Raw genomic sequence first — 14,114 nt, 5'->3', positions numbered from 1 at the left:
CTCTTTAAACTCCCCTTTGTGATTTTCATAAAAACCTGCCATGGTGCTTTCCCTGAGACTTCACATCACCCCAAAGGAATGCTGTCGACACCTAATCTGATCGCACAGAGAGCCAAAGATTTTACAGTCTGACCGTTTTTCTGAAGCTGCTTGTCACCAAGCGATCCCTTTCCCACAGCCAATTGGAAATTCAATTTCCATCCCTAGAGCAAAAAACTATCACACGATAAAAAAAACAAAACAAAACAAAACAAACCACAACGCTACTTCAACTACTTCAAGAACATTGTCACAAAGCGGCCTACTAACAGCAGAGACTCGGTGCCACTTGTCAAGAAGATGAACTGCAGCCACTCTGTCAGAATAAAACATTAGCGAAGAGCTACTGCAGAATAACCTATGTGGGCAGACACTTGGTTTTAGACCAAAGCGTGCTACAGTTCTGGAAGAATTACTCCTCCCAAATACTAGAAAATATGAATCACCTCTTGCTTTGACAAGGGTGGATAATGCATCATCACTGTCCCTTTCAAAGTGCTTCTTTCCTTCTACAGTTCCGGACCTACCCAACTAGAAACCACACGACAGGAGCGATTGTTCTGTACTGCTGCCAGCTGCTTAGCCCTCCTTCAGGGCCTTCAGACAGTGCCTGGCTATCCCTGCCGTTCTCAACCTACTGTTCCACAAAAATGCCCACAACGTTATTTTATGTTGAGCTCTGACAGTGTCTACTGTAATTTGCTGGGTTTAGTTTTTCTTTGCTTATTACCCACCATAATTTGTCTGGAAGAGCAGAGCAGTGCAGTGGAAGTGTGCTGGGCCCATAACCCAGGGGTCAATGGATCAAAACCATCCTCTGCTACAGGCTTTAGTTCCTGGCTCCTGCCACAAGTTTTTGGGACAGCTGGACAAGATGGTCTTGGAGGTCTTTTCCAACGTTAATGATTCTATGATCTTCTTTGCTGTGGGCAGCTCAGGGTTGAAAAATCAAGAGAGACCAACAGCTTCATCCACAAGTCCACCAACATGATGGCACCTCCCAGGCTTCACGATTCACTTGACTTGGACCAACTTAGCCAACAGTGATGCCACAGTTACCTCTGAAAAATACCCCAACATCCTCACTGCTCTATTACTTGGTCTGTAAGATGGGGGGGTTGTGCACCTCTCGAGGTTCTGCCATTCTACTGTAGGTTTGGAGGCCAGGAGCCAGAAAGGAGAGTAAATAAATGGCTCTGAACCAGACAGGTACAGGAATTATTTGAATGCAGTAAGCTTGGAAGAAATTTGCATGGTTTTATCACTACACCCCATTCTATAATGAAGAGGAAAGGAACAGGGAGAAAAAAAATAATGAATTTTTAAATTATCATCAAAAAGCTGTAGTCTCACAAAATAAACTTACTTGAGAAAAGTTGAGTTTTGTACTTACATGGCAAAAACCCATATAAACATTATTTGGCCTCATCTTGCCAAAAGGTTGTTGAAAGAGGATGTAAAGTAGGAGGAAGCAGAGCTTTTTAGAATCCTGCAAGCATCCATTTGTCACTCCGAATCCTGTTCCTGTAATGGGAAGCGCTCCTAGTGAAGGGAGACACCTGCTTCTCCACAGCACGCAACTCCCCTACGGGCCACGAATAAGCTGATACACTTCAGCAATGTTTTTCATCCTTCTGAATCCAGCAGTAATCCAATTTAAGATACAGAGTGGATTTTCCAAGGCAATAAACTATACCTGTTATTAACATAAGATTTTGGACACATTTCTCTTTACAAAATTAACTGGGGCTTTCTAAGTACCTGGATAATTAGTCAGTACAGTCTATTTTGGTGTCCTGCTTTCTCAGTATCAAGATTAAACAATTCAAACTGAAACAGAACTCAGAAACAAGGCAACATGATGTACAGCATTAAAAAGGTGTTTATACTTGGTACGTTCGTCTTGTTATATGTTGAACCAATGACCTAAAACAGCTGGGAAACAGAAATCATTGCTGGAAAGCTAAACTATGCTATATATTTTGTAGTGGTATAGTCAGTGTACTGAAAAATATATTTATCTTCCAAGTCCAAAAATCCAGGGCTAGAAAAAATATTTATTAAGAGCTCTCTCTACTTATACTTCTAAACCAAGTGGTCCTGTTCAAGTTTGTTGTCATGGTATACTGAACTAGAAGAAATAACCTGCAATTAGCTAGCAATGCTTTTGCTTTGCCGCTCTCCTTCTAGCCTCAGGAATATTACAATCTTAACTATTTTTAAAAGATACACATCAGAAGTATAATATTAGATGCTCTGAATATAAGATAGTGACAGGAAGAAGCTACATTAATATTATGATCACATGAAAGCTGGCCATGTTTCCAGACCCCTGTAAGCATGACTAGGGAGCCCACAAAATGCAGTTTGAAAATAAAACATTGCTTTTAATTTACACAAATCTAACAACTCTCACCAATTAGGAACTAGATTAGGGTCTATAGTTCTGCTATGTGTGTACGCAAAGTCCTGGTGCTATCAGAGTGATGTTAGAGAGCAATTAGGGGCCAACATGGGGCTCCCCCAAAGGGCACTCTATTTTCAAAGGCCACATGTGATAGCAGAAAGCAGCAGTGGTGACAACGTTGGGAGCAAGGCCTTTTGAAGCTCAGTACAAAACCAGCTTCAAAAAATTACTTGAAAACTCAAATCAGCAGCCAAGGGCTTTTAAAAAGGGTCTCCACAAGAGTAAAGTTATTTAAAAAAATAAATTATTTTTTGTGGATTTTTTTGTGAAATCTGTTTGATGAGTTTATTTAAGTATTATTTTACAGGGCTATGTTCATTTCAGCAGCACGTAACGGATAATGAAATTCATTCAATATCACTGCCTTTCCAGCTGCAGTTCGAGCTGAAATATTAAGCTATCATATAACAGTGGCAACTCTCCAGGCAAGGAAAAAAAATGTTTTGCACCTGTTTACAAATGTATTTAGTCATTATTCATCATTACCTTGACTCTACATCTGATTAAATACATTCGTGCCAAACTTGCTTTCCATTACGACTGTTTCATGGCTCTCTTACTGTCGAGCTAAATCCTTACTTTCTAAATGACAGGGAATCCCAAATGCACTTGCCATTTCATTTGCCTGCTTCAGTCCAACCTTCTGTGACTTAAGGAAATCACTATATGCATTCATCCAACGTTTCCTTGCAGATCTTCTCTGAAGCTACCCCTCTGCCAGCCTACGTCAGATGTACGTAAAATACTTCTCTTAGATGTCCCTTTTCTACAGAAACTGCATCACTGACAATCATCATTTACTAACGATCGCACTCCTCAGCCTCAGAAATTGACAAAAGCATCCTTTCAAGTATAAGCATGAAGGCAAATAACATTTTTATTTAATCACGAAGAACTTACGCAAATGCCAAGCAGTCCCACTTCCCATTTTCAGAATTATAATTGTTCTAGGAGTTTGAGTAAGGCTTGAATGATGTTGAAAGAGTTACACAACTTGGGAATTGAACTCAAAAGCACAAACCAAACATGATGACAATATTGAGTTATGTTGGAGCCATAATATGATGTAAGGAACTACTGGGAAAATTTAAAATGAATACAGTTCCTTTGCTGAACCTTGTCCAAGATGCTGATGTCACTGCTCAAACCAAAAAACATGGGAGGTTATTTGAGGAACAAACAGGACTGTAAGGAAAATGTATGAATTTGACTATACAGACACTTGGATTATTCCAGTCATCATTCACCAGCTACAGTCAACGTGCTTTCCCTTAATTTGTCAGATCATCTTCTGCTTTTAAGGAGTGTGATCAAACATTGTATTTTCAGAAGAACAGATCTCAAAAGCATGTCTTGTCCATACATCTGCTTGCTATATGCCTGCAATCAAATTTCCTGGAATAACAGTGTTCCTTTAGGTGCAGCTGTACATTGTTTCCCCTCCTTACTGCTTTAGAAGAGCCCTAACTGCACTTCAGCAGAGGCTTTTGTTTGGTTGTTGTTTTAACCCAGGTTTCAGAAATTTGAATGGATACTGCTCCAGCTGACCGGGGTGGGGAGGTCAGGATAGGAATCATTGCAATTGTACTGAAAATTCACTTTGGAGATATGTACAGATCACAGCACGAGTGAGTAGCCTTGACTCCTCAAGTGATTACCCACACAGATTCTCATCCATGCGACTGAAAGGCATTTGCACTGAATTTCAAGAAAGAAAAGGGCTGCTATTTGAAGGCTGAGGATAGGAGAGACTCCCAATCCTTTCTATAACTGCATCAACAGGTAAATGAAGTTTGTTCATGAATCTAACTCTAAACAGCAATACCTGAGACACATGGGACTGCTGTAGTTCCCAGGGAAGCAACAGGGACTGCCTGAGACTTAGAGGAACAGGGCTTTCATATGCTCCTTGTTATTTGATAGCTCGTCTTAATATAGTTAGAAGAGTATGAAGCGTATGAGGGTTGCCTTTATCAACACAGGACTGATAAGGCCTATTTTATGGAGCGGGTGCAAAGACATGGAGGGTATGGAAAAAAAAAACAAGAAACAGGGAATAATGAAAATAATTCAGTTTTCTTTACATTAAACAGTAAAAAGCTTTTCACATAGGGAGTGGAAATTTAACATCGTTTGGATTATAAAATGGATTTTGAATAACAGAAGATAAATGTTGGAAGTCCAGAACGACATTTTACAGAAACTTGTGAATAGACCCAAGTCTTCTTGTATATGATATGAAAAAATTTCCACCAGCTCCTTTCCATATCATCTCTCCTAGCTGAAGCAATAGCCCTAGAGAAGGCAACATTAATTTAAAATTCCCAGTAGTGGGCAGAGGGTTTCCCAGCACAAGTCCAATGACATAAGAACATGCTGAGAGGACGATGACAAACTTTTCCGTAAATGTTTCCTTTAGGGAAAGAGCAAAAAGAGATGACAGCAGTGCTAAAAATGGATTTGGTGCCAGCACAGCCAATGAAGACAAGGACAAGACTACTCAGGAGACGATCAGTTCCAAAGGTGACGCAGCCCATAACGTGCTTTCGAGTGGGAAGCATGAAATACTGCAAAAGCGAGTTGGAAAGACAAGACGACATGCTGGAAGCTACTCATCTTCAGGTCTCCAGCTACAGAGGAGAAAAGGTCACCCCAGTGAGAGGTGGCAGCATTGTTTGAAATAATGAAGCCATATATCTGTAGGACTCATATAAACAACATTATAGTGGTGCATATACTAACACAAAACGTTTCATCGTTCCAGAATTAAGTGCACATTGTTTTATGTCTTCATGTAGGTTCTCTCTCCCCTTTAAAACTTATTTCCATTAATACCTTCAGCTCTTGGTGTCTGGGAGCTCCACAACTCGCCCTGTGAGTCACGGACCTTTCTTACGGTGTTGAAGCTGCACATAAGCTGGAAACCCAAGCAGACGCAAGGAGCAGGATGGTGGTGTCCTCCAGCTACACACCTCTACAGCAAACTGCCGTGTGTTTTAGAAACATGACAGAGTGTACAGAGAGAACTCCAGCAACACACCAAATTACCAGACATCTACAAACTAAACTAAACGAAAACAGAAAACTGAGGTCTCTGAGAGGAGCGTGTAGAGGATAAACTTCCTTTTACTAATGTACATCTTTAAAAATCAAGGGTAAATTTAGATCATTGTGTGATCAGTTAAGGAAAGAAAAAAGACAGACACTCTCAAGAAGAAAGAATGCTGGAACAACTTTGGGCAAAGCGATGAACCAGTAGGTAAAATCCACTTGACATCACTAGGTTTGTGATGAGATCTGAAGAGCATGACTTCTCTTTAAGACGAGGCAAGTGATCTGGTTTCTACAGAAAGCAACAAAAAGTAATTTAAATATGAGAAAATTTTGAGTAAGTCATATATGCAGCTCGTCATTTTTATAAACATATAAAAGGAAGAAAATAAAATCCCAACTCCCTCAGTGCTTCGTAGTGTGAAAAGTTAATGCAAAAGCAGAAGGAGATAACCCTGAGTGATAACATCTCTACATTAGCAAGTCTCTTCAGGTGATTTCTAAGTCCACAAACCCCGTCAGAGCAAATACCAGAAGATGATCCACCATAAAACAATTACACATGTCTAGTTTTGCTCCTGGGCATATGCTACCCATATGGCTGCAGCTGACACCCCTTCACCACTCATATGCTACATTGGAGGTCGTGCATTGACTCTGTGCTGGAAATTGGGGAAAAAAGCCTCCCAGGCTTGTGCTCCAACATGCACAAGAGCCGACAGAACCATGTGGGGGACATGGAGGCTGCAGACCGGCTGCACACGGTGCCCCAGCTCCCACTTACGCTGTTGGCCGCTGCTTGCCCTCAGTGGAAAGCTAAAACTGGAGAGTGGGAAGAAACAGGAAGGTTTTGCATTATGCTGTTATTTGCAGTGCCAGCAACAGCCAAAACAGATTAGTCGGTGTCCAAATTCAAGAGCACGTGCTTCAGAGCCAGCTTCCCAGTTGTTCACCATTTATCTATCCCTCATCTCCTCCTGAGATAGCGTTAACTATTTCTAAACTTGAGTAAGTCACCCTCGAGTTATTTATCTCAATTTCAGCTAAAGGGAGTATTCCTGGCATGGCTGGTTTCCTCAAGAGTGCAACCAATTTTTAGTGTAAATATCCACCTGTCTCCACAGCCAATTTCACAAAATGGTTGTAAAAAAACGGAATTTAGCGCAGTCATTAATGACAGCATCCCACAATGATGAAGTTTTAGAGTACGAACTGCTACGGTTTTGTTCCGATGAATGACAATAATAGTCCACTTGTCCATGTAGAATATACAATCTCCAAAATATGAAGAGGTTATGGCTCTGAGGAAAAAATTGTTTTAATGCTTTTCTCTTTTTCTTTTCTTTTGTATTTTTTTAAAAAAATTTCTGAAGAATATTTCCCACATTGACTAGTACTGAAAACTATTTTCTCCCCAAAGCTTAAATCCACTGAACTGAATTTTGCAGACATTTTAGGATATTTAATTAGTAGACTGTCTCTTGAATTACATGCACCACAGAAGTGGTATTGAGAGGCGAGTGCTGGAGACAAGCAGGAAAGAGGTATAATGACGTAAATAATGGGACAGAGAGGAGAAGTGGTAAGAACTTATTGGGAACAGAAGAAAAGCTGAACTTTTTCTTTCAACTTCAGATCTAAGACTTAAATAGAATTTATAGTTCAACAACAAGGCATTTCTAATTTAAATTTGGTCATTATAGCAGTGAGTGCTGGGGGGAAGGAAGCTGTAGATGGAGAGGTAGGGAAAAGGAGATTCTGGGTAAGAAAAAGGAAGAACAAGAGAAGGAGAAAGCCATGCATGGGCAGAAGAGGAAAGCACACTCTCTGGAGAGAGAGGTTGCAATGGACAAAAGAAACAGCAGAACAAACAACGAAGGAGAGAATTTACTGGAGAAGGAAGTCATGTAGGTGGAAAAGGAAAAAAAAAAAAAAGCATGAACAGCAGTGACTATTTGCTAAAGGAAAAGAAAATCAGAATTAAAAAGAATTCAAAACATGGGTAGATTTAATGCAGTACTGATACTAATTCCTGACAAAATGTATGGTACTTAGGCTAATGGAAAACAGACACTCAAAAAGTTACAGCAGTGTCAGGTAGAGAAAGAGGATAGAAACCAAGAAAAGTGAGAAAATCAAACAGGTACACAAAATTATGGGGTATGTACCTCCACAATATCTAGTTATGAATCTTCTTCCATTTAAATAAACCCTTCACTGCCTTATTCCACCAGATTTGTTTTATCAAATAATTTAAGGTAAAGGTTCCTACAGTATTGGAGTGCTCGGATTTTTTTTTGACCAAAAGGATCCAGGAATTTGTGTCTCATCTTGGAAACAGAAGCTAGTAAAAATATAAAAGGATGCTGATTTGCCAAAGCTCAGACAAATGAAATATAAAGATGTCAGATACAGCGAAGGATGCTCAGAAGACACAGATACTTGTGAAGTTTGATGGCAACAGAGTAATCTTATGCCTGTTATGAGATCATCACTATGAGAAAATCTATTAGGAGATTATCACTATGAGTTAATCTTATTGACATTTACTTACACATAAACTTATTAAAAATAACAGGTTCCTTTTTGCAATAGAGTAACAACTAAGTGTATCTTGAAACTGCACTGATAATATTAAATGTTTAAATTACCATAAGAGAAATGTTTCACACATGCACAGTCATATTTTGTGCAAATATTTACCATTATATATTGCAATTAGAGAAGCAAATTCTCAAAGGTTGCAGTACTGCATAAAATTAGAAAACAAACATTTAAATGGCAAACTGCTTCTAAATAAGAACAAACTGATCATAGGCAAGTGAACTAAACTTCCCCTTTGATGTTAAGATCTATTAAACCCATACTGAGTACGTTTACATGGGTATAACTCTAAACATCTGGTTATGTAGTCAGCACAGGCTGTTTTCTAAGCAACCAGTGGTAGACCACATTGAGCTAAATTCTGTGTCAAATACTGAAGTCAATTTCTTTCCTTTTTTTTTTTCATAGCTCAAAGAGAAAGGTATGTTCATATTACTGTGGTTTTTCACTTAACGCTATGAAAGATGTTGCAAGGAAATTTTCTGCTTCAAGCTTGCAAATTCATTGTGTTATAGCAGATAATTTTTTTATTATTATTATTTTACATAATGAGGTTGTTTTTATTTTTTTCTTCAGCTTGTTGGTTCTGTTTGTTCACTTATTTTGCATTTTAAACTTTCCCCAGAAGCACCAGAGATCAAGTGACTGATGCAGGAGCCAAGACTTAGAGGTCTAGACTGACCGAAGAGGTACAGCTAAGGATGCTCTCAGGAGCTCAATTAGCGTGTCATATTCGCTAGTGTAGAGTCATACATCAATTTTTGTGATCTGACACTGGCAATACCTTTCCTGTGCCATGGGAAAAATCACCTGCAAAACCTTCAGCTTTCCCAACTGCCTGGTAAGCAGATCACCCGTTCTCAGACCACCTCATGAGATGTCCCTTAACTGGTCCCTTAACAGTGGAGGGCACCACACAAATCAACAGGGATCTTCTTTTTCTACTCAAGAGAGAAACACCTGGCCTAAACAAGTATTTAAGCTTGACACTAATACTACGTGAAATGCGATAGCCTAGCATACACAACAGACTAGGCGTCTTCTGCCTTCTGAACAGCTCATTCAGGTTGCTGTCTGTAAAAAGGCTTCCTATGCAGCACAGGTAGGCTTGGCAGGAGTCACCCCAGGAGTGAAGGGAAGACAGAAACTAACTTCAAATACGTGCAAAAATGTCCCCTAGCATCACTATATACCATTTGTATTGCAAATATGTGTTAAAGCAAATCTTGTTTAGAGAACACTGAATTTGAAGTCTCTGTATTTAGCATATAATGATTACCTTACTCTTTTGCTAAAAACTGAGCACTAACTCCATATCTGTCTGCTTAGAGGCAATATTGACATTCATACCAGTCTACTTCCAATTAGTTTGTAGTAATATAATTTAAATTAACACTGCTTTGGCAATAAAGGGCATTTCTAGTGTAAGACGATTTTAAAAAAAAAAAAAGTAATTTTAAAACATGAGTGTTTGGATGATACTCTGAAGGTTAGAAGAGCATCCCTAAGCGCAAGATGCATTATATGTATGAGCTTCAGTTGAGGCAAAACTAACATTTGCCTTGCTACATAGTCTGTATTCTTCCTATTTTATAATAAAACCTTATGAGAAATATAATTTAGTCTTAGCCTTGCCTACCTAAAAGCCTCTGGAAAGAAGCTCAAGAAGGAATTGGAACAGTTGTTGACCAACTGTTGGTCATTCTAGGTCTGTTACACATGGTTTGCATGCATTCGAGGCTGAGATTAACCTAGTACACTTTAAAACGTAGGTAATTTAAAATAAAAATAAGCATCATAAATTATAGTCCATCCAAAGGGATCTTAAAATGGTTTACAGGCTACACCCACAGATCACTCCATCCGTCACCCGCCGCAAGTACCTCCGGGATGAACTGCAACAACTGCTGCACGGCGTATGGCAGCGGAGAGGAAGTGAGGAATACCAGCACATCGAATTGGAATTGCAGGGGGAATTTAGGTAGGAAGAATGTAATTACCCACTTTGGAGCCTGGCCAGACCACGGGGGTTAACATCTTATAAAGAGCCCTATGAGAATTTTAACAACCCCTCATGGTCAGGACCGCCAATTTATATTAGCTTTCAGGAGCGAGGTTAACAGCTCTGCTCAACTGGTTTCGTATGCCGCTGCAGAAAGCGGGGAGAAATTAACTTCTGCTTGTTCCCTGCAGTTTCCACTTAACTACTAAGCAGATTAATACTACTTAGCCTGCAATATCTGATGAGAATGCAGCAGAAGGCAGTGTGATTGAAAGCTGCAATGAATCAGAGCAACTCTTACTGAGCCTTCAAAAGCTCTATAGGAAGAAAGTGTTTCCTGCTCCACTAAGTCCTAAGTCCTTGTAATGAAAGCTTTCAAGATCATCTCAGCAGGTATAATGATAAATATTTGTGAAGATGCACAGAGAGGAAGATGCACAGGGTTAACATCAGAAATAGCTACTCTCTCTCCAAGAGCAACCACTTGGAAAGAGCAGGAAACTAAAGCATGTGCACACATCAGTTCCTTTCATATATGAAGCAAGTAATTGTCACAGATTAAAATGTATACATATATCTTGTGTTAGCAAATAAGCAGGTGTGTGCATTTTAATTCTGTTTGCTCAAGTAAGCCTGAAAGTTAAAAGCAACAATGAAAGTAGGAAAGATGAGCAGGTAGGAAGAAATAAAAGCATGCAGCTGGTCTTTTTTTTCCACTGTCACCTTTATGCAATAAAAAAAATGCAGACTTGCTTCCAAGTTTCCCTCCTTCAAAATAAAATATCAAGTGAGGCTATAACGGAGCACAGCTTTTCACTACCATTGAGCTGAAAGCATTTGGAGCAAATTCCAAGAGACTGCCAAATACTCTTTGAAATTGTTTACATTATGTATCCATACCCCACAGAAGTATCTTATTTCTTCAACTAGGTTACACACAATTTAGAGGTATTTAACTTCTTTAGACTCACAGACTAATGTAATGCATCGCAGATATTTTTATGCTGTTGTTTTGAAACTGCTGAATGTCTGCAGGGGTGCATTTTATTTGCCTTCAGCTAATTTGTTTTGTTCGCATCAGACTTAAATAATAAAAATATCATGGCATTCTAGGTGATTTTCTCTTAGAAATCCTTGTTTCCTCTTAGAATTAGTTGTTATTATGGAAGAAACTGGAGAAAGAAGAAACAAGAAGCTTCAAATCAAGCAAAGTGAGCATTTGGGGCTGTAAATATCCCTCGGTGATAGCAGAGCCGCTGGATATCACACGCACAACGCTACTGCTGCAGGAGCTTTGTGATTTATGCCAATGAGAAAAGCCACCTTGACGAACAGAAAACAAAGGACAGACCAGTTCAGTGTTGATGCAGATTTTGAACATTAGGTTTAAGTTTCACAGGAAATACCGAAGACCAGTGGTTACAGGAATCTTGCAATGCTGAACATAGTTGGGAGTCTTCACTGGAGAGACGTCAGTCAGAGGCACAAATCACTTACGAGTGATTTGTACCACACAGTTGTAGCCCAGGTCTCACCAACCCTCCTCTGTCCTCTGTTGAAGATGGGACAGTTTCTGCTTTTTAAGAGGGTTCACAGAGCAGTACCTGAATTCCAAGGACACCCTTGAATAAGCACATAATAATTCAGTCTCTCCTGTAAGACCATCTTGCAAGGGTACTCCATAGCACAGCAGCTATGACAGCGAGCTTGCCTTTATGTTTAAACAGGTCTTGGCACTGGATTGCAATGATTCTCTCCTCCTCCCTAAACAGCTCTCATACAATTTTCAAGAGCTAAACAAGTGTTTAGGAGTTTGTCTCTTCACTGACTTTCAAAATTAATTGAGCTCTTCTTGGTCCCCAAGAACCGAATTTTGTAAAGGGTTTAGATACTTACAAAGCTTGCATGAGTACTCATTCCCTACTGATTCAAAGTAGTAAGGAACATATTAGCTCTGATTTAGAATCTGTGTTCTTTCTACGTTCCAAGATAACCAAAACCAATGGTGTAAGATCTTTGAAAGGCCACAGAAGGCAAACGTTTTAAGTAACACTTAAATGTTTTAAAATTACTCTGAGTGAGACTAGTGCTCGTACACAGTAATGAGCACACTTGCACTTGACTGATTATCGTGTCTTGAAAGGATTTGCTTGGCACTATCAGAAAGGTCTCCAACTCTGATGCTCATCTTTCATTTCACCTCAACTATGGAAAACTGAATAGGTCATAAGCCCAAAAAAATGAATGGAAGATTCATTGCTCTGAGCCAAGAGTCAGTTTGGAATGCTGAAGACTGGCTACGCTCAGTATTATTTCTGGTTGAAGTGCTGTCAAGGTCTTTATGCTTTTGGCCTAAGCTGCATTTCCTTTTGATCCATACAAAGAATATCTTATACATGTGAGCTCACACTTCATGAGCTTGCACCTTGTTACAGAGCTGCCCTGCTGGAAGCTCTGAATTCATTCTGCCCCAGAAACTGGCCTGAGTAAGCAGGTTACTTCCAGAGGTAAGCGTGTCTTTTAGACCATATAAAGAATGGGTCTCAAATTATAATAGATATGGACAATAACTGAGTTTATGTGGAGATTATGTAACTTGCTGGCAAATGTAAGCCAGCAGTACAGACTTGAGAAATGGATTTATTCCTATATTAAAAAATAAATAAAAACATCAGCAAATGACCACATCCATAAACTGATCTCATGCTTCAACTTTTTACTTAACTAAGCACAATGTCAAGGGCTACTGAGCAAGTCCTTTCCTTGTGATTACTACATATAGCTCTTAAGCTATATTCATGCCTCACCTTGAACACAGAAAACGCTACACATTTAAAGTGCTACAGGTATACAAAATGCTACTTAAGGACAGAAAATTAAAGAAAAAACCCTAGCTAGCTCTAGATTGGATTTAGGATGACTTCCACGTAGGCTTCCAAGCAGAAGTCAGCAATTAACTGTTCCTATAAAAATGAGTGATTATAAACACGTAAACAAAGCGAGTGATCAGAAAATGTTGCTACTAACTGTCTAGCTGAAGAACCTTAAACTGCAGAGATATCTATGCTGCTGAAACATAAGCAAAGTATTTTTCAAACAACAACAACAAAAGCACTTGTGTAATTTGCAGGGTAAGCACTGTTAATTTAAAGCAAGACCATGGCACATTGAAGACCTTATCTGCATTTCTCTAAATGCATACCACCATAGAGATGCTGCACACTATGACAGATATAAAAAATAATTAAATAATGTGGACAACTCCGTCTAGTTATTTGCTATGACACCTTAAAAAAAAAATAACAGCAGCCTTTAGGTTTAATACAAGGTGGTGAAGAACAAGGAATGCATTTTGCCCCATTGGTTAGAGAGAACAAAAGTGGCCATGTATCGTTAACACCTGGGAAAAGTCAGGGCATGCACAGCTGGCTGCGAGCTGGTCACACATTCCTGAGGTTACAATTACAGCCAGTGTTCTCAAACCAGCCTCACTGACAAGCAGTTGCAGATGGCCACAACGCTTATGTATGGAAATAGCTTTACTCAGCAAAATGTTAGAAAAATAACGTATCAATAGAAACACTTGTATATGTAGATGTAGCATTTTCTCAGTGATGTTTTCTTCAGCTAGCCCGCAGGTCATGTAATATAAACTGAAAACAGGAAATCTTTTGTGTTGCACATCCTATATATCATTTGGTACCAGAGTATCATTTTCTCCCGCGAGTAGACTTCCAGTGCAGTTAAAGCAGGGAAACACTATCGGCATGGTAGGTTCTGTTCCCAGATCTGCCAACAGCCAGCTACATGGCCAGTCCTCTTCTCAACGCGCCAGCTTAATGACGGGGCAAAAGGGCATGATATCGCTCCCCTTTGTGCACACAACTTTGTGTCTCAGTCACTTGGATGAGCAGCACTGAGTACCCTGAAGTATTATTTTATAATCTCTGT

General features: G+C 39.4%; 1 protein-coding gene across 5 annotated transcripts in view; it reads right to left on the bottom strand.

Moving 5' to 3' along the window:
* The window catches only part of LOC310902056 (small membrane A-kinase anchor protein), a 74,432-nt gene that overhangs the window by 53,238 nt on the left and 7,080 nt on the right, over window positions 1-14,114 (bottom strand). Inside the window, exons 5-6 of one of the 5 annotated variants that reach the window (XR_014586427.1) lie at window positions 6,342-6,379; window positions 4,311-5,849 (exon numbers count right to left, since the gene is read on the bottom strand). The exons of 2 other annotated variants lie outside the window; for them this stretch is intronic. The gene's annotated coding sequence lies outside the window, so the exon portion shown is untranslated. 2 more of the 5 variants (XR_014586428.1, XR_014586429.1) reach the window with 2 other exon arrangements.

Source organism: Anser anser (genome assembly GCF_964211835.1).
Source record: "Anser anser genome assembly, chromosome: 6".
Classification (NCBI taxonomy): Eukaryota; Metazoa; Chordata; class Aves; order Anseriformes; family Anatidae; genus Anser; species Anser anser.
The sequence above is the reverse complement of the archived record's forward strand: the minus strand, read 5'-3'. Positions and strand labels throughout refer to the sequence as shown.